We start from the raw sequence: 27,915 nt of genomic DNA, 5'->3' as shown, positions 1-27,915 counted from the left end.
CTGATCAGAAACTATTACTTTCTTCATCCGTAAAGTGGTGTTAATAATAACACTTTTTTTGTGTCCTGTGGAAGGTTAAATGAAAAAAATTCATATGAAGCACATTATAGATACTTTGATATTGGCTAATGCATCCAGTTATCCGATACTTGATTGTGGTAATGACTGTCAAGTTATCCATCAAGGAAATACATCAGCTGTAAGTGCTTCATGGCTGCCCAGAACCAAGAGCTGAAACACAGCATGCTCAGAGATCAACTTGACTTTAAATTCTATTCTCAGCCTCAAAATGTAACATATATGGCCAATGCCTGAGAGCATTCCAACACTCCACTTCAGGTATGTCATACTTATTTTCATTAATTTGGAAACTGTCATTTTTCCCCCTAGTAACCAGGTCTACATAGTTCCAATGTAAAAGCCAAATACACACACACACACACACACACACACACACACACACACATCTCAAATAGATGAGATACAAAGGTTTCCTCAAAAACTGTTTTCCAATAAATCCCTACTGAGCTTTCCTGCTTGATGAGAAAATCAATTGTCAAAGCCCCCTTGACCCAGCAGGAGCTCCAGATAATGAAAGATGGCAGACGGGACTGTCCCATACTCTTCACATTCATTGTCTTAGAATTGTAAATAAGAGTAACTCAGCCCCCTTAAGCCAGTTCAGCTATGACTAGATACTGTGATTTTCCTGAACCTGTTCAGAAGGTATCATAAAGATTTTGTACTCAGAACTGAAGAAAAAAAATAAAAAAGGGTAGGGGGAGTGGCACACAGAAAGTAAATATCTTTCATTTTTACACATGAATTTTCAGTGTTCAGGGAATCAGTGCTCCTTTTTCATCTTAAAGTCACAGACTGCCAGAGGTAAAAGATTTTTGTCTATTCTGGAAACAAAATGGACTGTGAAAAGAGGAACTTTAATGTAGGGTAAGAGCTAAGGATGATTTTAAAGGATGAAAGAAATTTGAGTCTTAACTTCTAGGATGACAGACCTCAAAATGGAGAGGAAAGGACTGCATCAAATAGTTCTGTGTCAAAAAACTGATCCAAAGATGAAAAGTTGGCTTAGCTCAGATTGGATTATCTCTACAAGGGCTACTCATCTGACAGCAGATAGAGTAGCACTGTCTTGGTTTCCAGTGGTCTCTTAGAGTTGAATTTATGACACTTGCAGGAATTCTAAGTGTATTTTTAGTATGTGTGGTTTTCTCTACCCTCCGCCAACACATTTATTTCTGTTGTTACTTTTAAAACGAGCTGTTTTGGTTGCTTCTGTAGATCACACACAATTCCCAATAACTTATTTCAACTTTTAATCTGGTTCCAGCAATGAGCCAGTGCCCTACAGAGAGTTGCTGTTGCTTTTGGAGAACTGCACTTTCCCAAAAGAAAAGTGAATGTGAGCCTCTAATTCACCAGACCAATGGGCCTGTAGGTTGAGTGAGGACTAGCAGGGGCTGCGAGGTTTCTTCTCAATCAGACTTGTAATTCAGAATTATTCTCTTTTAAAACTTCTGTATTCAAAGTAGATGTAAAACATCCAATTTGCAAGTGCTTTCTGATTTTACACACAGTCAACATGGATTATCAAATAAACTACTTTTCATAAGTTGCCTCTAGCAAAGAGATGATATACTCATAAAAACATCCAATTCCACTTTTTTCATGTCCAAGTACAAATTCTAGGTCACTTTAATCTAAAAACCATTCAATTAATCAGTTCAATTGATGACATCTACAATTATGAAGATTTTTTTGGAACCATTAAAAGAGGAAAATGGTCTTCAGAACAACAAAAACATGGACACTTTTCTGCACAATTATTTTTTTCCTATTCTAAATCAAAATAGTAAAAGAAAGCAGGAAAATGTGTAATTAAATATTCATTAAGCTCACTGAGAGGAGAAGCTATGTATTTTCATTAGGAGGCCCCCAACACCAGAATGTCTGGAACACAATGTATATTTATTTAACATATTTCCATGAAGAAATGTCTCACGTTCTCAAAGAATTCACAACATAAGCATCCACACAAGTAACTTAGTTGGATATAAAATAAATGCTGGACTGGAATACAGAAGGAGGCCTATGAGAGTAGAAATACAGCACTTAATTTTGACTGGGGGTATTTTAGAAAGCTCCCTGAAAAGGGCAGCTCTTCTGCTTCAGTTACAAATTTTTTAATTTTACTTTTTATTTTTTTTCTTCACAATTTATTCATTATATATCCTGATTGAAGTCCCCTCCCTCAACTCCCCCCAGTCCCACTCTCCTCCTTCTTTCATCCCCTTCCCTAGTCTATTGAAAGGGAGAGTTCTCCACCATTGCCATCTGCCCATAGCTTGTTAAGTCTCATCAGGACTGCCTGGATCCTCTTCCTCCGTGGCCTGGCAAGGCTGCATCATCAGGGGTGAGTGATCAGAGAGCAGTCAGCTGAGTTCATGATAGAGGCAGCCCCTACTTCCCTTACTCAGAAACTGAGCTATCAATAGGCCACATCTGAGCAGGGGTTCTAGGTCCTCTCCAATAATTTTTATGCACGAATTTTGTGCCAGGAACTTGCTGACATGGCTACTTTTCCCAGCCATTTTGATGTGGCTTAAGATAAATAAACCATCATGCTTTCGTCAGGTTTATAAATTACTAAGTAATGTGTAAAACAGATGTCCCTACTCTTTCCCTGAGATTTGTCCCAATGCTAGCCTTTACCAGAAGGTGAAGTGCAGGGTGCAGAGCAGAGTTGGCCTATTTCTATTTTCCATTTACAAGGAATGGTGGCTTAGCCTCCTTTACTCATCCATAATGTACCACAATTTACTCAGTAAATTATACTCTAATTCTCTGAGAGTTTATTTGTATCTGTATGTATGTATGTATGTATGTATGTATGTGTATGTATACACTTAAGTGTACATATATACAAACACATACATATACAAATGCATATATTTTTTTCAATGATATACCAAAGAGAAATGATGGTTGAGCAACATTGTGTTGTCCTGTTCTTAGACTCTGGAGTATAGAGAAAATATTCATTTCGATTCCTAGCTGCAACTTCATGCATAATGTTATAACATTCTTTTAATTGGGGACTTTCAAAACTATGATTGTCACAATCTAGAAGTCAACTTGTAGACACATGTTCCTTAGTGGTACCATGCTTGATTTCTAAGTAGCTGGGTTTTATTTCTAGCAAAAAGATAGAGGATAAAGGAGAGAGGTATGAAATAAGTTAACCTAGCTGATATATTTGGATTTTTTTTCCGTTTTTTTTTCTAACTATGTAGATAATATGGTTAATATTTTTAAAACAGAGAACTTAACATGAAACAGGGCTGGAGAGAAGGCTCAGTAAAGTGCTTGTCATGCAATCATGAGGGCCTGAGTTCAAATCCCCGGAACCCAATTGTAATCACAGTATTTTTACCAGAAGAAAGAGGCGGAGAAATGGGAATCCTTGTATGTTCACAGACCAGCAAACTTGACATACACGGTAGGGAACAAGAGAGACCCTGTCTCAAAACAGAAAGCATGGAATGACATATAGGATTGTCCTCTGACCTCCACATATGTAGTGTGGCACATCCATAGCCACATTCACAAACGTGCACACATGCATTCATCCATACACATCACGCACAGAGACACAGAGATAGACACACACACACATACACACACCACAGATATACACCAAAAAGTATAAGAGGTTAGAGAATCTAGCCTCCTTACTGTCACATACATGTGGTCATGCACACATAGGCACACATATGTACCCCAAAAAGTGAAATAACAATCCAAAAAGTAACACAGGAAAAAGTAAACCTCTCCTCTAACTGGCAATGCAGTTAGGTAAGAGTATTACACCACATACCAAGAGTTTCAAAACAATTATAGTTCCTTGTTGGCTTCTTCACAATAACAGATCAAAAGTCCTGTATTAGATTTTTTTTTTTTTAGGCTAGTCATGGAGCCCAGAGCCTTGCCCATGCTAGACAACAGCTCTATCACTTAGTTATAATCCCTGCCAGTATTTAGTACTGAGTACTGAGTACTGAGCTGGAAAATATGAGGGGTCCAGAAGAAACTGGTTAGCTAGTGATAACTGAGACCCTTACCAAAGGAAGGAAAACTCTCATCAAATGAGGTACCATTATGACCAACAGCTGCATAAGGAAGCAGCAACTTTATCAAATGGAAACATGAGGAAACATTTCAATACCCCATGGAAGTGAGAGTTAAGATAAACTAATAAAGATATAAAACTATAAAAATTTAAAACCTGTATACATTTTTACATCAGCCTAAACTTAATTCTGTTACATACTATGATAGGTAAGAAAAAGTAAAATGTTTATGTTTTCATCTTATCTGAAAGATAATATGCCAAATAATCTATCTCCACACCCAACTACCTTGAACTATAATATGTCTAGATAGTGGATCTAAAGTTTCTACCCGTTCTCCTGTCTCCCAATTACTTCATACCAGAAAAACTAAACAGGGACAAAGCCTGTGAGCATGAATATCTGAAGAAGTGGATCCTAAAAGAATCTGACCAAAGCTAAGGACGCAAGAAAAAAATGAATATGAATATACACAACTTTGTGCTTATAATTCTGGAGGTTCATAGACTTGAGGTTAAGGGCTTCTGTCTTGGTTTCTTTTGGCACTGAATACACTTTTTTTTTTTTTGTCTAAACATACAGCATTCTTAGCTGGACGTTAGCAATGTGGCCTTCCAGAAACAGGTTCCATACTGACTCTTGCTCTTTGCCTCAAATGTTATGCTGATAGAGTGTGGATAATGGCTTAACTCAACTTGACTTTGGTCCTTGGGAAACTGGCATGTTGCCACAAATGCTAGCCCTGTCTTGGAAGCTAATGTGCCATCTCGTGTACAACAATAACACAGTAAAAATAACAGACCAGGAATTCCCTAAACCCTTAAAAAAAAAAAAAAAAAAAAAAAAACTAGCACATTAACAGGCGTGCAAAACCCGACTGGAGGTGTAATTTTTTCGCCTTCTTTCTACATTAATTTTTCTTCCTGATTTCAATTAGCCAAACTTGAATGGAGACATTACAGACAGTTCAACCCCACCTCAGAGCTGTGCAGACAGCTCTTGTTGCCAAGCTGTCTATCACCAAGACAACTGGGCCAATGTGCTTTGCTCTGGGTAAATAGCTCATCAGGGCCAGTTGCAGAAGAAGCCATTTCACAATGACCTTCCATTGGATCAAAATCCTTATGCTTAGTGATCCAAAATATGTTTCAAAAGTACATGGGGTTATAAATAAATAATCATTTATATTTTCACAAAATTCTTTATACTGATGAAAAGTGGCTTAGCTCCAGAGGTCGTTTGTTTGGAAGTTGATTTGAGAGATCTAGGAAGTGCGGATTTCTTCTGTTTGTGAGTCACTGTTAATTTTTCCTTTGCATTAATCATAACTTTCTTCCAACACCGTCTTGTCAACCACAAACTCTCCGAAGCGGTCATCAGTAATATAGCAATCTTCCTGTCCCTGGTCTCTTCTCTTGAAAACATTTTGAATAAAAAGTGATGGTAAAATGTAAGATGGGTTGGTATTCTTGCCTCAGATGAGGCAGTCAGCTGACGTTAAGGTGTGAACACAGTGCAGTTTAATGAAATCATATGTTTGATAAGTTCGGCACATATAAATGAGTCAGAAGTAATATATATATATATATAATATATATATATATTCAGCAGATTCAAAGAGAGTTATTTTTGTTTTGTTTTGTTTTTTTTTAAATTTAGAATACAGGTTCTGAGTGTGGGGCCCTTAGGAATCTAGCAGAGGTGGTAGACCATTCTTCCCCCATCCAGCCTCCATTACTGCTGATCAACCCTCAGCAGCTTTGCGAGCAGCCCCTCACAGCTTGATTGTTTTCTGGTCTCCTTGGTGGCAGGTGTCTGCTAATCAAAGGCTTAAGAAGGTGTGGGATTTAGGAGTCAGCTCTGACTGGAAGGAAAACTTTCCATTCAGCCTTGGGCAACAATATTGAAGCTTTTTTTTTTTTTAATGTTGTAATCAGCTCTGTGCCAAGTGGGGCTCAAGCTCCCCCTACACAGCCCCAGGAATCCAAAGAAAGAAGTGTTTTCAATTCTCTTCAGAACGTCTGATCTCCCACACTGCAGACCAAATAAAAACAGTCTGGGCCAATTGTGCCTCCTCCTACCCCCATCTATTGTGGAATCCGCCTGGGAGAAACTCAGGAAAGTTGGCCTCAGGCCAGCACTGGCCTTCCATGGCAGCAGAAAATTACCCTCAACTTCTCTTCATCAACTGCTTTTGGAAAATAAAGGACAAGCCCCCACCTCATCTATCTTATGGAAAGAGACAACTAGAAGGGACAAGCTAGAGCCTAAAATAAGATTTGACTGGACTAGAAAGACTTAAAAGTTCTGAGGCCTGAGTTGACATCTGCTTGTATACCTACTGCTTTGTTGTGTTACCTTTGCTCCTACTGGGAGGAAAAATGCACAAAGTTAGTTGGGAATTAAACTGGCCACAGATTGACTCACAGCACCACTGCTTACTCCTCAACTACAGACTTAGACAACTTATTCCATAGACCGAAGCTCTCATTGTTGGTTCTGCACTGTCTAGCAGTGTGCCTTGGCCTTTGGCATGGAAACATGAGGTCATTGTTAGCAACCTCTTTCAGTCAAGCAATTTAAGTCACTTCTGGGGTACTGAGTTGTGAAACACATAAGTTACTATCCACCCCATTCCCACCCCTCACCAACCTCAACAGCCCTTGGCTACAGGTCCTTCTGGACATGTTTCTTAGGACTTGCCCGAAGTCCTAGGAAACACAAGTAGGTCAAGCAACACTAAATCCAGGTGAGTCCAGGTGACCATGTTCAAAGCAGGAATAACTTAAAGCTCCAGGTTTTCTGGTCAGAGATGCCAGTTTATACACTAATAAAACTCATAGCAGATTTTCCCCTAAGAATTTTACAAAGCACACCTTCTCAGGTGAGTGAGAAGTACTTTGATGAATACGGCTCAGTGCTACCAAAGTTTTCAACTATGAGCAAGAGGAGATGGTGAGAAAAGCCTAGACAAAGTGAAAAACAAAACAAAACAAAAACAACTGGGGACTCTTGGAAACCAAAGCCTTCTTAAGACCTCAATAAAGAAAAGGTTAAAGGGCTAATTCTACAGTTTCCAGGTACATTGGGGTGTGGCAGAAAAAGAGTTGGGAGACAAGAACAGTAGCATTGGAAAGAACTCCATGTGACTCTCTCCTTTCATCCTTAAGATAGTACGGTCCCTAACTAAAATTGGGGGAAGGGCTGTGAGGGAAAATACAGTGAAATTCTAAGCAGCATAATGCTTAGTAGAAATGCAGGCTATTTCCATTTTCAAAATATTCTAGTCTGGGTTTATTAAAATAAGAAAAGAACAAGGCTAAACTCAAAATTATGTTTTTGTGTTCATGACACTAAATAAACAGAATTTAGTGAGTTCTCCCTCTTTAACTCATTGGTTGGTATTGTATAGATGCAGCCAGCATCTAATATGCTTCCAATTGTGTTTTCAGACTGCAAGACCCTGGGGGTCTGAAATCTCAGCCAACTTTGCAATTTAACCCAAAACCCAAAGCAGTTCAGATTCCAAGTAACCTGTTACCCTCTGCTAGTAAAACATCACTGGTGGTTTGAAAAAGGCCATTTTTAATAACCCCTTTTCAGTTTCCTGGCAGGCCCCCAGCTTTATTTCAAAGTTGATTTTCCCCAGTGAGAGTACAGCTGGAAGAATCCAGAAGCGCGCTGTGCCATGCTTCCACGACCCTGGGCTTTGAAGGCCCAGCTCTAGGGTAATGAAATGAAGAGGCTCAGACTAGAAAGAGACGGAGAAATTTTTTTTTTTTTGTGCATCACCCACAACAGTGAACAACTACAGAAACTGAATCCAAATTGAATTTTGGGATTGTCTCACTTTGGTTTATTTTTAAGTAAATTTGATACTAAAAAAGAAACCACTGTAATTTGGGCTGCCACTTGAGTATCACAGTTATTTGGGGTTTGTTGTTGTTGTTGTTGTTTTGATTTTTGTTTGAATGGTGGTGGTGATGGTTAGTATTTTCTCTTAGTGGCACCTTCTTTAGATGTCACACAGTAAGATGCCAAGAAAATAATCTGATACGAGACACTGGAAGCAAGGAGGAGGCAAGGAAACAGAACTGCAATTTGTAGGCAAATGAAGACAAGCACAGAGTGAGCTAGCCTTAAACTCCAAGACAGTAGCCTTGCAGTCCTGAATTTTCTCTTGTGTTTCTTGCCCAGGACTAGTGAAGTTGGGGTTGCCAGTAAAATGACCGCTTAGCTCAAATTGTCTCATTTAAACTCCAAGTCTTCTTAAAACAGCAGAGAAGGACTGGGGCCAGAAAGTGCTTTCTAGTACAAACACTTGTGCACTTTTACAAGGCAGGTAAAGCCCGAAATTATGTTAGTAATTAATTTTATATTTCCTCCAACTACCTAGAACCAACTGCGGCCCAACATTCCCCAACTGGGATTTTGCCAAGAATTCAGATAATGCTATTTATGGACCATGCCAACAGCTGAGGTCATGCTTTCTGTCTAAAGAGGAAAAAGAAATAGGGAGGAATTCATGGAAAGTATATATTGGGGGAGGGGGCAAAATGGAGAGAGGAAAGATATAAGAGGTAAAAAGCTCTCTATAGCAACCAAACCCAAACAGACACATAGAGGAAAGAAGGCCCAAAAGGCTTCACAGTTGTATGGCTTGGGGGTGAATGTGAAGCAAAACAGCCTAAAGCCGTGTTGTTTTAAACAGAGCAAAGTTCAAGAAACCCCAACGTAGAGTCATAGAAGCCATCCCTCCAAAATTGTGAAGGACATCAAAAATCTTGATGACTTGTATCATGGCTGCTGGCAAAGGCCCTTTCCTTCATGCATGCCAGGAATGTGAACTGCCTGCCACCTGGTTCAGAGTTCGGTAATTACAAGTGAGGTTTTGTTTCTAGCAGGGATTCAAGAATATGAGGACCAGAGGGAAGCACTAGAATTGGGATAGCCTGAACATTCCAACTGGATAACACTTTAGATTTTATTCCATCTAATCATCCCTATTGTAGAGATGAGAAAACTGAAGCCTTAGATGGGAAAATAGCACAGCCAAGTGTTACTATTAGCCACAGAGAAGAGACTGGCACTCAGCTCCCAGCCATTCATGCTGAACATTCCAGTGTTCCAAAAACAAAATGATAAAGGTAGGGCTATACAGATTATTTCGTAAAGTTAAAATTTCTAATCCTGATGGTATATCATCTCTACTTTTTTTGTGTGTCAAAATATCTTTTCTCTCAGCAAATGATGATCTCAGAAAGTAACCATTGTTTCAGGATGTCTTCTAGGTTTTATAATATAACCAGCCAAAATAATACATTGGAAGCTCCACGCATCCATATTTGGGAGCAAATATCTGGCACGTAGAAACAGTAGTCTAGTCCAGTCCCCTGCCGCATATCACTAGTCAAAACAACTTCTCATCGGAGCCTAACTTTGGAATCCATTGAAAATGCCACCCACGTGTTATGCAGGGAATAGTGCATTTGAAGTAGGATGGTTTGGCTGGGATGTGCATGGAGGGCAAGCAAGGGGAGGGATGAAGCACTTGGAAGACTGTGGAGAACCAAGCTGCCCTGGGCTCAGTCTCTCAGCCTGCTTTGTTTTGCTTTCTGTTGTTTTGTGACGACAACTTCAAATTGCTGTTACATCCTGCTTTAATGCCTAATATCTCTGCTACTACATACTTTTTTTTTTTTTTTTTTTTTTTTTTTTGGAGCTGCTTTCAAGTTTTTCCTCATGTGGAAAAAAGCCACAGTGCTCATTTTCTATGTGGTATGCTTCTTGTGTAGGCGTTTAGAGAAGCTACGTGACTTGACTAAAATTATCTAGTTCCTACCATTTGGGCTCCGTTCTAGATCTCTTGGTCCTTCCTCTAGTCTACATGTCTATCCCAAGTATGTTGCTTAGCTTCTCACCATGATCCATCAGCTGGACAATGGCACTGTAACATGTGCTATCAGCACTCCCTTCTCCCTTCCTTCTGAATGCTCAGAAACACCACTTTGCATCCCAGAGCCAAGAAGCACCAGGCTTCAGGTCCCAGAAAAATTACAGACTTGCTGGGGGGTATAAAGGTCTCTGCCTCCTGACCATCCACTGATGTAACCTGTGGGAAATTTGTGCCTCAGTTGTACCATAACTGTTGTCATCACTTCCAGCTAGATAAAAGCCAAAGGAGGGGACCTGCAGGTCAAAATGCACACTCATTATAATCACTGTCATCAAATTCTCATGCTCCTCCCTGGGAGGACCCAACTGAACGATCATGTCAGGGATATGCTTCCTCCTGGGCACCACCGTGTACTACTCAATTAAGAGTCAATCTGATCATGAAAGGGGATTTAATCATTAATCTTAACAAAGAAGAATTTCAAAGGCAGGGTGAATAATACTGACAGAAAATAAACACAATACGCCAAATCCAAAGCTGAATGCCTTTGAGATTCCTATTTGGAACTCTGCCTGTTTGACATTGTTTATAGTTTGGATTCTGGATGCTTGTGATGTTTCCCCATATATATATATATATATGCCCCTTCTGTGGGGAAGAATCAAGTTTTAAGTGAATACAAAGATGTTCCCTGGTGAGTTTAGTGGTTGGCAAGTTACAGGGCCATAACTCAGCAAAGGTACTGGGAGGAAAGACCTGGTAGTCACTGAACTGTGGTCCAGACAGAACCTGCATCATTCATAATAATTAACTTTTGAAAAAAGGTGAACTCATATCTATCTCTGGGCAGGCAGGAGCCCAGTACAGATTATAGACCTGGCTCATCAACAAATGGTTATCTCTAGAGACCCTTGTGAAATAAAACAGGACTTGGGGCCTGTAGGTAAAAGAGCCAGCTTCCCAGGCTCACATGGGAAAGTTAATATGGTGGTAATGAACCACTTAAATCCTGTCTGTCTATGTTATAATATGCCCATTTCATTCCTTTCAACAGTTCCTAAAGGGCACTGTGGATAGCCATGGTTTCTAGGTATTTAGCTCCCACTCCACAAGCCGATCAAAGCAAATTACTTCCTATCTCTCCCAAAGGTTTTTTTAAACATGCTGAGTCCCTCCATCCCATTATTATTATTATTATTATTATTATTATTATTATTATTATTGTATATTTTCCTTCTCTTATGCCTTTTACAATTTTCTCTCTTCTTTCAATGTTTAAGGGCTTTTTTCATTGTTCTTGTTGCTGTTCTTCATTGTTGTTCTCTGTTTATTGTATTTCTTTGCTCTTACTGTCATATTTTTAGTATTTTTTTCTGTTTAGTAGAATTTATTTTCACTGGTTTTGTTGTGATTTGCTTCGCTGTTTTGTGGAGTTTTGTGTTTGTTTCTTCTATCTTTTTCTTACTTTTAAAAATGGAGCTTGATTTAATTTTTCTTTGCCATGCTTTTTTTCCTCCACTTGGGTTTTAACTGCTATGTTTTTCTTTTAGGAGTCTTAAGGGATTTGCTGCGAGGTAAAGAGTTGTTTTAGATTTGTGGAGTAGGCTTTTTTTCTTTTAAAAATTCCCTTTGTATTGTTTTCTTTGATTAAAGAAATTTGTCTCTTAGTCATCTGGCTACATCCTGATAATCTTGGCACTCAGGAGGTGGAGGCAGGGGGATTATGAGTTCAAGTCCAGCCTGAGTTACACAGTGACATGATCCTGTCTCAAAAAGAAAGAGAAATCCGTTTTCCTCTCTTCCTCCACCACTGTATCATGTTTTCTCCTTGGTCTTTTAACTTGAAACAGAATCTTTATTTTAACACAGTTTCAGATTCACAGAGACATTACAAAGATGGTACAGGACTGAACACCCGGCTTTCTTTATTACTAACATCTCTCTTTCATGATGTATAATTCTAATACCTTTTATTATCTGTAATGTTTTAGCTAAATTCAATTCTTTATTCAAAATTTCTTAGTTTCTATCCAATATCCTTTTTTCTATGCCTGTAGGTCATTTAGAATCCTACATGACATTTACTTTTCACATCTCCTTAGGCTCTTCTTGCTTGGACAGTTTCTCTGGCTTTTCATCTTTTTGGATTATACTGGTGATTATGAGGCATAGTGGGTAGGGGTTTTACAGAATGTACCTCATTTGGGACCCAATGGTGCTAACCTTAGTTTTGTGTTTGTTATGCTACTGTACCAACTGACTTTCCCCTGTATTCTGAACTTTAGCTTTTGGAATCAGATCCTTGCTCAGGAAGGAAAGGACTAAGCTCCACCTTCTAGAAAATGGTCAGTGCCACATTATTTTGTTGTTCTGTTTTTTTTTTTTTTTTCACATTGTCTCTGTTTCCTTGCCATGACCCTTCCATATATTTTCCATTCATTTAACCTTCTAAGATTCTTTCCTTTTATTTTTGACACTTGTTTGCTTCATTTTTAATTTCAATTTACTTTCCTCTATCTTCCTTCTCCATCCTTGTGGCCTCCATTATCTTTTAATATTCTGCCTTGTTTCTTTTTATGCAGTTTATATTTCTTTTTTTCCTTTTTTTCTTTTTTGCCATTTATATTTCTTTTTTTTATTCTCTGCACTCTGCAGCTGCTTTTTTCCTTTATTTATTTAATTTTTAATATTAGTTACAGTTTACTAACTTTGTATCCCATCTGTAGCCCCCTCCTTCAATCCTTCCCAATACTGCCCTTCCTCCCTCATTTCCTCCCGGCCCCTTTCCAAATTCACTGATGGGGAGGTCCTCCTCCCCTTTCATCTGACCCTAGCTTATCAGGTCTCATCAGGACTGGCAGCAATGTCCTCCTCTGTGGCCTAGCGAGGCTGCTCCTCCCTCAGGGGGGGGGAGGGGAAGGTCAAAGAGCCAGCCATTGAGTTCATGTCAGAAATAGTCCCTGTTCCCTTTACTAGGGTACCCACTTGGATACTGAGCTACTATGAGCTACATCTGAACAGGGGTTCTAGGTTATATCCATTCATTGTCCTTGGTTGGAGAAACAGTCTCATAAAAGACCCCTGTGTCCAGATATATTTGGTCCTTGTGGAACTCCTGTCCTCTCCAGGTCATACTAACTCCCCGTTTTTTCATATGATTTCTTGCACTCTGCCCAAGGTTTGGTTATGAGTCTCAGCATCTGCTTTGATATACTGCTAGGTAGAGTCTTTCAGAGGCCCTCTGTGGTAGGCCTGTTTCCTGTTTTCTCCTACTTCCAATGCCTGTCCCATTTGTCTTTCTAAGTGAAGACTGATCATCTTACCCCAGGCCCTCTTTCTTGTTTATCTTCTTTAGGTGTACAGATTTTCAGTATGTTTATCCTATATTTCTATTTGTTTAAAAATAATTTTCTCACCTTATATATCTATTTTTCTTTTTACATAACATTTTCTTGGTTAACAAATTAATATATGCTACATTACTGACATATCTTATATAGCAAAAAGAATAAAACAAAGGTGTAAAAGGAATAATGTACCCTCAATATCGGTCTTTAAGCCTCACTTTCAATACCGTTTATCATCTACTGGATTTCACACCACTCTTGAAAGCTGTGTCCCCTCCCAGAATGACCATCACAGCCTGTGTTGTAAGTTCTAAGGGTGTCTACTTTCTTCAACAACTCAGATACATCCACAGTCAGAATAACTAAACTGAAAATTGCCTGGAATATCAAGGTGATCCTTGAATATTTAATGCCTTTCTTGAATATAAACATCCATACTAAAATCACTTTAGCCAGTTATGAGTAAAGGAGCTGTGTCCTACATAGTCTTTTCCTAGATCTTTGTAGTATCAGGAGTGGGGGGGGTCGCTTGATGCATTCATGCATTCATGCCTGAGTCTGTGCATGTGTTCTACACTCAGCGAGCAACTAGGGACCAAGTATAAGTGAGTTGGAGCCTAGGGATGTTGGGGAAGAAGCCTTTGTGGGAAGTGCATATGCGTGTTGCTGGAAGGCGTCAGGAAGGCCCCCAGACATTTCACAACCCTGACAGCCTACTTGCAGGCCTCACGCTGTCATCACCCTCTCTCATCCTAATGATTTCTTCTCTCCCCTGGTATGAGTTCTGGAAAATTGACATTCCGGGCCTGACCCCATGTGCAGCGAGGCAGCACAAAGGCAAGTAAAGCTGAGTTGCTGATTACTTTGCTCTTTTGCACTCTAGTTTCCCTGAGTGGGAAAAACAACAGGACAGCCTTTCCTGACAAGCCCTGCATACAGAGCTTGTTTTAGGTGGAACCCCACACAGGACCTTGGCAGGGGTTGGGATATGTGTGAATTAGATGACCTCTACAATCCCTTTCTGAAGGCAAGATTCAGTCCTCTGAGGGCTTTTGTTGTTGCTGTCCATTAAGACTGACACCAGGAAGTGAGCAGACATTGAGCTAGGACAAAGCTGGATTTTGTTTTTGAGCTGAGGAAAGGGAAGAACATCATTCTAGCTTCTACCAGAGCCCCTCTCATCTTGCTGCTTTTTCATTTTTATAGTGCTATATGTTTAGAAAAAAAAAAAAGCCAGGGATAGTTCTATAAGATGATGTGTCCCATCCTTCCAAGCCAAGGTTTCATTCTAGCTCAGTCAGAGTTGGATGGTGCTGCAGGTCCAAAATCCTGGCCTAAAAAAACACTTTGCTGGCGGTGGAGATCAACTCTACATTGTCACAGAGCAGTTCTTCCTGTCTCTTGCTTGCCTTTATTCATCAGCCAAGATCATATACTGGCACTGGCCTAAAGACCATGTGACTTTATCTTCCTTCAATGTGGTATTAATTTTCACCAGGAAAAAAAAAAAAAGTGGTTAATGGAAATCGGGCACTTAAGGTAGTAAGCGGGACAGTTTTGCCTTAGAGCAACACATAAGGGTTTGATTTTCTTTGACTTCTCAACCTGATTCTGAGGTTAGCAGTAACTAGTATAAGGGCAGTGCAAATACATGAGGTGAAGACCTCATCCCAGAGCCAGCCGAAGTCACTGGCTCAACAGCACAATGATTTTGAACAGTCCACATACTGAAGGGCTTTTCACCAATGTGGTTGTCATCCATAGTGACCAGACTGAGCAAGTCTACTATGCAGAGTAAGCTCAAACAGGTAAAGTGAAATTGGAGCGGAGGAGACATCAAAATGGTGCAAAAGAATGATGGAGTTTCTGCTTTTCTGGCTCATTCCTTGTCTACAGCAGAGGAAGAAAAGATGTTTACATGGACGGATAGATATGGGAGATGCTCAGAAGACATCCATGCAAGCATCAGCCTCTTTGAGATTATACAGATCACTGTTGGTGTTAGTTTAAGCACTGAGAATTCTCTAGGCTAACCCTAGGGAGAAAAATCAACAACACCATGAATACTGGAGTACAGAAGTAGAGCTAACAGAGAAAAACTTGGTCTTGGAAATATAAAACTACTTGCTTTAAGGGAACCAATGACTTACAGGAGAGAGTGGCCATAGAAATATGTTAATTAATCTTCAAACCTAAATAATAAACATTTCCCAAAGACTAGTAATGATATATGACAGGGAGATTTGAGAAGCTATAAGTTATATAGAGAGGTTGAAGCAAAGAAATTTTAAAAAACATTTTATGGGACTTCATGTGTAACCTTGAAGAAAAGAGGCAAAAAGGCAATAGGAAAGATAAAGGGGCACAGGAAATGCTAGATCATCACATACAACAGTTATGCTGAGTTCTATTATTAAAAATAAATTTTCAATTAACCATAAAGGTAGAAATTAACCATAATTTCTAACCATAAAGGTAGAAAGGCCACTCTTTTGAATGGCCATAAGTAGATGTAATTTTCTTAGTTCATGGTAAATGAACTAATACAGGTATTTATAGGATTTAATTTAAATAGGATGTTTCTATTAAAATAAATACCCAGGCAGCCAAGCCTGATGTTGCAGGCCTGCAATCCCAGCTACCAGAGAGACTGAGGCAGAAAGATCACAAGTTCAAGACTTTCTTGAACTACCAGTGATGGTCAACATAATGAGCTACCTGGCCTCATAAAATGTTAAACAAGGTGGTTGTATGTCATAGGCTGATAGCTTATCTGGAATGTCAACACCCTGGTTTCATTTCAGTACATGCTAAGCTATCTCTCCAGCCCAGGGAGACATTTTATAAGCTCCTTGTATTATATTTCAGAGACAATAGATTTTCCAAGCATGTCCTAGCTAATCATATGCCTTGCTGAATGAAGGATTCTCCTGTGCCATGTTTCTCTCACAGCAACATGTAATTTTCAAAGCATGTCAGAATCACCAAAACTTCAGGCAGCTACCCATCTATTTCATATACATAGGAACCAACTCCCAGGAAGAAAGTAGCAAGAGCTTTGAGATACCAGAACAAATCTAAAGTGTACAACCTAGAGTTTACATTCTACAAAGAGAATAAAATAAGTATTTGCCACTGTTCATACCTATATCTTCATCAGATGGGTTACAAAGATTTGAGTTCTAGTGGGCACTTGCTTTGTGAGTGTTTGTCAGTGGTACTAAAGATTGAACCTATGGCTTTGTGTATGCTAGTTGAGTATTTTACCACTGAGTACCAGCAATTATGATGATAATATTAGTACCATGATGATTTATATTTGGTCTGAGGGTGCCTTACATCTTTATATGTTGAAATTTATACCCATTGTAATATATAAAGAAAATACAAAATTCAGTAATGGTGTTTGAAGACAAGGCCTTTAAAAGGTTGATTAAGTTTAAATAAGGCCATTTTGGCAGAGCTCTCGTAGTAAATTAAGGGAAAATACAGAATCACACATATACTCTTTGCCCATTGTCATGTGATGCTTTCTACAGCCTTAAGAGACTAGTTGCAAAGTCAGGGGGCCTTGAACTAAAATAAAGTCTTTGGTTTATAAACTGTCCTGACTCATATATTTCATTACGTAACAATAAATGGCTTACTACAGATACTTAGATATCACAGTGCTGTTGTTAGTACTAAAAGAATTCATATGCATAAAATTATTTGAAATAGATTTGCACAGGATAACACTAGATCAGATATATATTAGCTACTGGCATCACTATTGTTCTTTATTGTAGCTCCTGGTGCTGTTACCATGAAAGAAAACATCTTGGATTTTCTTGAAGCTCTATTCCATATTTTGTGCACTTTTTCTTCACAGATTTCTTCAAAGATGAAAGTGGCTGTCACTGCTCTTTCTCTTACTACCATCTCCACCAAGGCCCAACTCCAGAACCAATTGTCAATTAAAATTGTACCCCCGAAATTCTCCTGAGCACAAGGAAAGCTTGGCCTCCCTGCCTACCATTTTTCTTATAGCATCACTGGGACAAATTTTTTCACATGCCCCTCCTCACTACTATTCTTGTATAGACCACGGAAAGACATAAACAGATCAGCATCCACTCTCAGGAAATTCACCTAGGCCGTACTGCTTCCATTCCTTTGTGGGATTCAGTTTTTCTTCATTCTTATACTTCTCAGTGCTTCTGTGCAGTTGCATGTTACTGACAAGCCACAGACAATGCATCGCCTTATCCTGCTAGCTGGGCCTTTGGGCAGCTGAGAATGCTGACACAGGCTGAACTCCATGGACACTGGTTGGTTCCCATTGTAGCTGAAGTCTTCCGTCTCATTCCCATACGTACAGCGTGAGGAGGAGAAGCCAAGTTCACAGATGCATAACCCATCTTTGTTCACCTCCCCTTTCAGGGAAAGGGCAACGAAGACATTCACATTCTTCCACCAACAAGTTTTGTCACTGGTACCTGCTTACTTTCTCCCAAACATTAATTGGTCCTCGACTCCTAGTGCAAGCCTTTGCATGATCAGAGGGATTTAAACATCCGTGGGAAATAACCATAAAGCCCTAATGCCTTAATTCAACCACCATAACCACTTCCTATACCTACATCATTTATCCACATCCTAAGTCACACACAAAATCTTCTTGTCACCCCAAACTGCCCCACCTGTGTCATCTTCTATTTGCATATTATACTCTCTCCTGCTTCTATCCCACTAAGTACTTTTCTTTGTTTCTATCTCTTACATCTTAGAAGTTTTGGTTTCTTACAACTTATCAGACTCCTTGAGCACAATTACCTTCTCAAACTTACCTGGGACCTGCAATCTGCTGTTCTAATCACTACCCTTTCCACACTCTTAACTTTCCCCAGTATCTCCTGGTACTACCTATAAATCCACACACTCCTGCATCAGCAGAGTTCTTCTGGAGATCCTGGGCCAGGTTGCATTCTTCTCCTTTCTGTAGCCTCAGACATACCTTTCCGTTGCTCACTGCCTTAACTCCTGAATCTTAATCCCTGCCCTCTCTACTGGGAACATGTGGCTCAAAACTCTCATATTTTAAGGTAAAGCTTCTCAGCCTCACCTCTTCATTTGCTCCTTTCTCTTCTTTCCTTCCCAAGGTTTTGAAATAAATAGTGTCTATTCACTGACTCTTCCCACAGCGCAACCTGCTTCTGTTTCCTGGGCACGTCTTACTCCTATCAGTGCTGCTGCTATACCTAATCATTCTACAGTAGCCACTACTAGACATACGGACCTCAAAAGGGATTATCTGGTCCAACTTAGCTATGTGGCCCCAGAGCCTAGCACAGTGCTTGATTGATAGGAGGTGCTCAATAAACGAATTATGTCACAAACACTTACTGAGCACCTACTAGGAACCAAGCACTATATCGGCTTTGTTAGAATCCACAACACTCGGGCCCTAATCCATCACAAAACCTACATTCAAAAAACCAGTGATTCTCCCAGAAACCTTCTCTCTTTACAGATGCCCACAATCACTGCTCTATGCTGGACCTTCCTCATAACAAGCATTCAAATTTTGAATAAGCCTGATAAAACCCAGGAAATCCCAAAAGACTTAATTTCAAGAGTTGTTCCTATAAATGGCCATGTGTGGGTTTATTATGAAGTCTGGGAGCTGAGCTTTCCAAGCTTTCAGAATCATTCCTGAACAGCTCTAGGGCAATGTATTCACTTGCTACTCTACCTCAACATAGCTACGATTTACTAAGTTGCTCTAGGACCTCTCCATGGCCCCTTTCTTCAGATTCTCTCAATAAATCTTTGTTTCCAGGCTTTTATCCTCTACCTCCAAACCAGTGTAAAGGGTCTCTTGTTCTTCTATTTAACAATATGAAGAAATACCAATACTAGAAGTACTGTTGACTTCGGGATTCCACTTCACGTAATAAGCTTCCCTTTTCCATATGGAGGCTACCTTTACTAGCTCTGTTTTATTCTGACAGTTGGATCCTATGCCAAGCGGTCAGTGAGGATAAAATACGGTTTTAAATGGTCAAAGAAAAGCTTTGTGGACAAGAGGGGATGCTTTATGATTACAGTTCCCCAGATGGAAATGTTCTAGAATAACATGAAGGTGTGTGTGTGTGTTTCATAGTTTTCATGTTGGAAGAAGGTAGCATGTATATAATGCAAGATCAAAAAGTACAAAATGGAGTAGGTGTTCTTCCCACTCCTACCAGGTTTTCCTCTCTGAGTATTATCACTACATTTCTTCTGTGTCCTAGAGATGTTGTATACATTTATAAATATTGGAACATCTGTATTCTAGTCACTGACTTAGCATGATCCAAAATACCATAAGCAGAGTGAACTGGTATGTGTCGAAGTGTTAACAAAGTAGGGGACACCCTCTTTCATCTAATGCATCCTTCTTCTTAAGTCCCAACTGCATTTATAAGCCGTTTCCATCCTGCCGGTGGGTGGAAAGTTCAAACTTCTGAATATCTCTTATTGGTACGATGGTCTACAGTTTGTGGGGTATGGTCATAGCCTCTGTTACTGTGAATTAATTTTTCCCCCATATTATCTTTGCATTAGAGTTAGGCCAATCAATAACCACTGTGCCTCCACTTTAGATAGATATAATTTATTAACCAAATTTACAGCCAACAGCACTGTCATGCATGGCTGAAGCTCATGTGATAGCCATAGTTTACTGGAAGGTACCTCTCAACCTTCTTAAGCTTCGAAGCACTAAACATCACTATGCTTGGGGAAGGTTTTGAACAGTGCAATTATCAAAAACATATGATTATTGTGGCACTTAACACACTATGCAGAGATCTTTATATACAGCATAAGATTAGAGACAAAAAGCCATAGCTGGGCTTCTGCTGGAAACCTGCACTGTGGGTGTTCAGCCACTGCATTTATCCAAAAAGGACCACACAAACATAAGAATTTATCTTAGATTTATCATTAAATTGCATCAAATTGCAATTTTGCAACTATGCAAATCACATAAGAACAGAATGCACATTCTTTTATTTATTGCTTGAATGTCCAGATGACCACTTACATTTAATGTCATTTTTGCTTTGTAGAGTTTTTCATTTTAATTATGCAAGCATATAACTCCTCCCTTTTGTTATTTCATATACTTACTTTATCCAAAGCTGAAATAATAGTCATCTACATTTTGATATATGTGTGATCAGGGGTACGTATGTCAATATTCTAAAAATCCTCTTTAATAATACACCTGAAACTTCATTTTATGGATGGTGTGAAATCATTTGGACAGGTAGCAAACGCAAGCCAGAATGACCCTATCATGAGCACTGTGTCATTCCAGCTCGCAGTGCTGGCTCCTCCAAACACAGGTGGCCCATTCTGGAATACATAAACAATTTCCAGAATATAGAAAATAGGGGGAGAATGGCCTTACCTTTGCAACTCCATGAAGGTGCTGGTTCTTAAGCCCCTCAGTAGCTGCATTCTGTGGTGGAGCAGGGTCACAGGGAAGCTAGAGATTGATGACTGACAGGCACTAAGTAAGATGGTGAGGGAGGTGATCTCTCCAGGCCACAAAATGTATCCGAATTTCCTGAGGTGCTTCTAGAACTGATTCTGTGCCTCACTGTGAACCTGTTGAATCAGAACATAGGTGACTGGGTATCTGGAATCTGCATGTTTTAACTACATAGAACATGAGGCTTACCCCTCAAACCTTTTAAATTAGACAGTTCAATGGTATTTACCACACTCCCACTATTTGCAACTGTTCATCTCGAGAACTTTCTTAGCTTCCCAAATTGAAGCTTTGTACCTAATACACAGGAACTCTAATCTTCTCTCTTACCTTGCTAGCATTAACCACTATTCTGCTCTGTCTCCTGAATTTCTATATTCTAGGTAACCCATAGTAGTAGAATCCTACTCTATTTGCCTTTTTGTGTAAAAACAGGTTTTATTTTAAGAAGAAAATGGTCAGTGTGAAACTATGTCTCATGTAGCATCACTTATTTTAGAAGATCTTATATTGCCCAGGGACCTCTGAGAGTACCAAAACTCTGCCAAAGAACTTGCAGAGTCAAAATTACCTAATATTAAATAGTTCTGTAATAGGACTAAGGAGGATGGCTCTGAGATTAAGACCACTGGCTGCTCTTGCCAAGGATTTGAGTTCAGTTCCCATCACCCACATCAGGCAGCCCACAACTGCCTATAATTCAGGATCCAGAGGATTCAATGCCCTCTTTGACCTCCATGGGCATTACATGCAGTTATACAAACTCACCACAGATCCAGACACACACACACACACACACTTAAAAATAAATCTTCAAGAAGAGAAAGAAATTGAAAGCTTATTCACTCTCCCTCCTTCCCAAGTGAGGTTTCCAGAGGCTACTTCTATGGCAGAAGACTGAAAGAGGAAGACACTAAAGATAGTTATCAGAAAAATGAAAGACCACAACTCATAGATGTTTTATTTGGAAAATACTAAATATTTCCATTCAACATAAGTTTTTGTGAATTTTTTTAATTTATTGGAGCTGTTCTTGAATTAGATTTGTGAAGTCTGTTTTCAGTTCTAGCATGTTAAATAATATAGACATAGCATTCATAAACAAAATGTCCAAGGGTGCTATAAAACATTTAAGAATATACAAGCAAACTGAGTATGAGTACACACACATATAATTCCAGGTACTGTAGAGACTGAAGCAAATGGGTCAGAAGTTTGACACCAGACAAGGCTATGTTCATGTCAAGACAGATTAGGTAACTTAATAAGTTCCTCTCTCAAAACCAAAGTAAAAAGAGGTGGGACACTAGTGGCTCAGTGATAGCACTTGAATAGAAGACATAGGAACTTTGCTTTCATCCACAGTTCTGAAAAAAAAATAGTGTATGTAAAAGGGTCCTAAAACCAAATTGAAAGCCAAGTATGATGCCACACACCTGTAATCCCAGAACTCAGGAGACGGAGCCTGGAGGATCACAAGTTAGAAGCCAACCTGAACTAAATAGAAAGTTCAAGGACAGACTGAGCTACATAGTAAAACCCAGACTCAAGGAGGAGGTCCTTTTATTTCAACCTTCTTTACAATAAATGACACACAGATTGGCTCATAATTCACCATTAAAAAAAAAAAAGATTCCCAGGTGAATCTCATGAATGTCACCACCAAACATAATCAGCATATAATAATGACTGGGGAAGATAGTATGGTTTATCCGGTGTGGTGCTAAAACACTTAGGGAATTTAGGTCTAATACATATATACACATACATATAAGGCAGTGTTGACACACACACACACACACACACACACACACACACACACACATGAATTAATGAAGACTTACGATACACTAATAAAAGGATGATGTCCAGAATGAAGGAGACGATGGTTTTCCTTTGACTAAATCCCATTTTAGAAGTACTGGGTTTAGCTTTAGAGTACCATATACTAAGAGTGACAAAAACAAAAGGACAAATGAGCTAACAAGGAGGCTGGAGTCCAAGACAAATGCAGAATTACCAAACATTAAATCTAGAGGCTATTTAGATATCTAGAGTTATGCGTCCCAGAGAACTGAAAAAAAAAATGTAGTTAAATAGCCATCTTATGGAAGAGATTTTTCTGCCTTGGTAAGGCTATCCACACATATCTTTCTAAACCATTCTCTTGGCTAATAATTCTTAGTTCTGTTTATCAAGAAGGGGACATTCCCATTAGCTTCAGCCCTTCCTTGGTTCCCTCTATCCAGAGTTGTCCAGCACTTACAACTCCACAGGAGTAGAATTAAATTGTTAGTTCTAGATTCACAAGTAAAGAACCCAAGGCCCAGAAAAATCTTAGTGGATTTCCCTCTGGGCTCTAGGATGGGAATTTGTCCCAGTCTGACTGACTCTGAAGTGTGTAGTACCTTTGTGTTTCCATAATTCTAGCTTACATAATAATCAAGAAGAAATGAAAACACAGCCCTACAGACCTATCTTGTAGCAAGGTACACAGGGGAATTGGTCTTGCCTTAAAACAAATGTGCTTAAAGGTTAAATTTTTCTAGATTATATTTAAAAATTGATGTCTGGAAACATAAGAAGCAAAAGCATTAAGTAGAAAAATCTGAAGAGGTCCCTGCCCCTCTCCAGACCACATTTTCCTGATATTTAAAGGGAAGATCTCCGTCTTACAGATGGGCCTTTCCAAGTGTCTATAGAGGACAGTGTTCTGGGGGAAGGTACAGACATTATGAATAAGTGCTCATGCCATTTGGCCTGTGTAATAGCTCAGCTGTGTTCCAACCTCATCCTCCAGGACCTCCTCAGATACAGCCTGGTCATACATCTTCACAATACTCTCATCAGCTCCAGGCACCCAGCCCAACATGACGTACTTGTGTACAGTCAATGCGCCTCTGGTGATATCAGCATGTTACTTAATTAGAGAAGTGATCAGAGGCCCTCAGTGGTAGGCTCCTGTCCTATTACTTGTTTTCTCCTACATTCCAATGTCCATCCCATTTGTCTTTCTAAGTGAGAGTTGATCATCTTACCTCCGGGTCCTCTTTCTTGTTTATCTTCTTTAGGTGTACAGATTTCAGTATGTTTATCCTATCTTATAGGTCTAGTACCCACTTATAAGTGATTATATACCATATGTGTCTTTCTCCTTCTGGGATACCTCACTTAGGATGAACTTTTCTAGATCCCACCATTTGCCTGAAAATTTCATGATTTCCTTGTTTTTAATTGCTGAGTAGCATTCCATTGTGTGAATGGACCACAATTTCTGTATCCATTCCTCCTTTGATGGACATCTGGGTTCTTTCCAGGTTCTGGCTATTACAAATAAAGCTGCTACAAATATGGTTGAGCAAATGTCCTTGTTGTGTACTTGAGCATCTTTTGGATATATGCCTAGGAGTGGTATTGTATCAAAGCAGATGCTGAGATTCATAACCAAACCTTGGGCAGAGTGCAGGGAATCATATGAAAGAAGGGAGAGTTAGTATGACCGGGAGAGGACAGGAGCTCCACAAGGACCAAATATATCTGGGCACAGGGTCTTTTCTGAGACTGTATCTCCAACCAAGGAACATATATGGATATAACCTAGAACCCCTGTTCAGATGTAGCCCATGGTAGCTCAGTATCCAAGTGGATACCCTAGTAAGGGGAACAAAGGACTATTTCTGACATGAACTCAATGGCTGGCTCTTTGACCTCTCCCCCACTCCCCCCGAGGGAGGAGCAGCCCTGCTAGGCCACTGCAGCCAGGCCTGAAGATACCTCATAAGCTAGGGTCAGATGAAAGGGGAGGAGGTCCTCCCTTATCAGTGGACTGGGAAAGGGGTAAGGAGAAGATGAGGAAGGGAGGATGGGGTTGGAAGGGAATGAGGGAGCAGGATTCAGCTGGGATACAAAATTAATAAACTGTAACTAATATTAAAAAATAAAAATAAATAAAAAGAAATCAACGTATCTATTAAAAAAAAGAAGTGATCAGGTAAGAATAACACTTCTGAGGTACATAAAGTATCCCTCCCAGCACCCCAAGACTCTGATATATTGTCCTGGATAACTTACTAGCTGCATGGCTTTGGGCAAGTCTCAGAATCTCTATGAGCCCCAGTTTTCTCATCTGGGAAGAGAAGAGGGCAACATACAAGGCTATTGATGTTGTTCAGCTCGTGGAGTGCTTCTTTAGCAAGCACAAAGTCCAGAGTTCAATCCTCAGCAGTTGGTGGCACACACCTTTGATCCTCCAGCACTTAGGAGCAGAGGCAGAAGGATCAGAAGTTCAAGGTCATCCTTAACTACAAAACAAGTTAAAAACAAAATAGTGAGTAATGAATGATTTACCTAACTGTAGTGAAAATTCACATCTTTGGCTGAGTTAGGTCAGCCAATGCCACCATTGCTTTGGATTAACTAGCTCTTATCAAGGTCCCCCTTCTGTGGCTTTCCAGTCTGATCCTTGCCCCATTATCTACCAGCCAAAGAACACTCAAAGAACCAAGGCTGCATCTGAGGACTCACAACCTTTGTCACTAGAACAAATCAGGTGGCTGAAGCTTCCTTTCACAGTAAGTTCCTTCTGACTAAGCCTTTCCAGTCAGCTCTGCCACAACTCCCCACCCCAGGCACTCCCATTCTGCCTCTTGGGGTTACATTGTACAGATAAAATCCTCTTTGTCATGACAAGTATAAAGTAATCAGAAGACAACAATAATGTCCTACTCATCTTCTAGGCTCCTTTCCTTCTTCTCTATTTTGTCTTATTCCCTTTTTAAAGACAATTTAACTAAGTACAGTACTCGAAGTATGATTCTCCAAATGTTTGTCAGAATAAAACAATTGGCTCCTGAAATTTTAGAGCCTATACTATCATTAGTAAAACCTGAGTTTACATTGACCTTTCCTCTTCAAACATGAGTTCATCCTTTAGAATCATAATTCTTTCAAAAGAATTTTGTCTGCTTTATAAACCAAGCACAAAATGTCACACTTGCTCTTATCAAATTTAGTTTGTTATTGTTGGATTATCTTTGTGGTCTAGTAAATTCTTCATAGATTCCTAGTTCTGTCATCCAGCACATTACTTCCCCCTTACATTCCAGTTCTGTCTTCCCACCTCATGAGTGTGCTGTTCTACAGCTCCACCCAAGACATATACTAAGATGCTGAAAGTTAGCCAGAGACAGGTAGAGCCCTGCAGCCTGCTGCCAATGACCTCTCTTTATAATGGTGAAGCTCAACATTTTCCCTAACTTGATGTGCCTGAGGGACCTCACACCCTCTCATTTCCATTATCACAGTGGCTCACATAGCATTTTAGAGACCCAGAAAAATAGAAGGCCTTCTGAGAAAAAAAGCTGAATTGGGGAAAGGATTTTTTTCAGGTGCTTCTGCTAATTCCAAAGAAAATGGTTTCTCATTCTCCACACTGAGTGAGAATTCTTGGTCCAGGGAAAATACAGAGAGTAACTGATTCCCTTTGTGAATGGTTTCTTCATGCACATGGGTAGTTCTGGGAAGTAAATAAGCAATATATATAAAGCATCCAGCATATTGGGCACATAGTAAATACTCAATAAAAAGATTACCTTTATTAAAAAAACCTATTTAGAATCTAACTAGAAAAGCAGTGCTGACTCATAGTTCCTCCATCTTGTTCACGGAGCACCACAACAAAAATCTTTGCCATGCTCTTCTTTGTCCTACAAACACATTGTAATCATCAGTTAATTAATTGATCTCATCAAAAAGGTCATATTTCCTGACTCCCAGTTCTCCAATACATAACACAATTCCCCAATGGGAATATCATGGCTGATACTACACTGTATTGATCTTTTTTTTCAAACTAAGGCTCTGCTAATCCTCCTGTCCCTGCTTCTCAGCCATGACTGGTGGCATCTGGACAGCCATATTCTTTGTAGCCCACATCATTGTCCTTCCAGCTGATCTTTTAATGAATACTGCTTTTTACAGGGCCAGTAACAGAAGCCAGGCTAGGTTGCCCAGGCTGGTCTTGAAATCAAGTAGTTCTATATTTTTATGGTTAAAGGGCAGATTTTAATACCCCACCCCACTTACACAGTCTCTGACACAATCCCCAGCCCCCTCACTTCTGCCTCTTCCTTCCAGGGTCCATGTGATTTATAATACTGCGTACCACATCTCAAGGTTTCCAGTCGCCACAGGTCCAGGGTAAAGTTGAAGAAGTGAATCTGGAATCCAAGAAATCTGTGAAACAGCAAATATTCACATGTATGCTTTATATAGTTTAAATAATTTTCCCTTTGATCCTCAAAATAGTCCAGTTGTTTCATTTGTGAAAAAGCATTGCTAAAAAGAATTTAAATGAAACTGTATCAAGCTAAATTATATAATATATACATACAGAAAACTAATCCCTACCATATAATCAGATTAATAAAAACGAAAATGTTGAATGTCAGCTACCATGAAAGTCAGTTTCTGTCCTTTAAGGAAGAAGATGAAAGATTATGACAAGTCTCTAAGAGGTTAATTTACTCAAAGTTCATACAGCAAATAAGTGGAATGACACTCAAAGCCTGAGTTATCTGACTCTAAGCCTTCTAATATTTTCTACTTCAACCCCAAGAAGGCCGTTTAACTGCCTTCAATAAAATGGCCGCCATCCTTCCTTTGGAGAAATTAGCAGTTCCTAACTGAAGCTATCTCCTAAATACACAGAATCATAACAAATTTTCAAAATACACACACACATATATGTGTATATATATACATACATATGTGTGTGTGTGTGTGTGTATAATTACTTTTTAAAGATCAACCTCCCTCCCAGACAGCCAAATTTCTAGATGATCTAGGAAATTTTTTTTTTCATTACAGGAAGGGAGCCAGAGAACTGCATGCACCCACTGTGAGCTGCACCAGCCAGCTCTGACCCCACCCTCCATCTTGCGGCACCACATCACACGTCATCAAATCATTGGACCTGTGCACTGCCCCACTGCATCAGAAATA

General features: G+C 39.5%; 1 long non-coding RNA gene across 9 annotated transcripts in view; it reads right to left on the bottom strand.

Annotated features, from left to right (window-relative positions):
• The window catches only part of LOC132650065 (uncharacterized), a 227,937-nt gene that overhangs the window by 198,892 nt on the left and 1,130 nt on the right, over positions 1–27,915 (bottom strand). For 4 of the 9 annotated variants that reach the window (XR_009588418.1, XR_009588419.1, XR_009588425.1 and 1 more), the window contains exons 2-5: positions 27,077–27,147; positions 26,505–26,618; positions 24,985–25,214; positions 20,830–21,029 (exon numbers count right to left, since the gene is read on the bottom strand). This is a non-coding gene — a long non-coding RNA (uncharacterized LOC132650065). The remainder of the gene's footprint in view (positions 1–20,829; positions 21,030–24,984; positions 25,215–26,504; positions 26,619–27,076; positions 27,148–27,915) is intronic. The other 5 variants (XR_009588421.1, XR_009588423.1, XR_009588424.1 and 2 more) reach the window with 5 other exon arrangements.

The sequence above is a fragment of the Meriones unguiculatus genome, chromosome X (assembly GCF_030254825.1).
Source record: "Meriones unguiculatus strain TT.TT164.6M chromosome X, Bangor_MerUng_6.1, whole genome shotgun sequence".
NCBI lineage: Eukaryota > Metazoa > Chordata > Mammalia > Rodentia > Muridae > Meriones > Meriones unguiculatus.
This window is presented reverse-complemented; position numbering and strand designations above follow the sequence as displayed.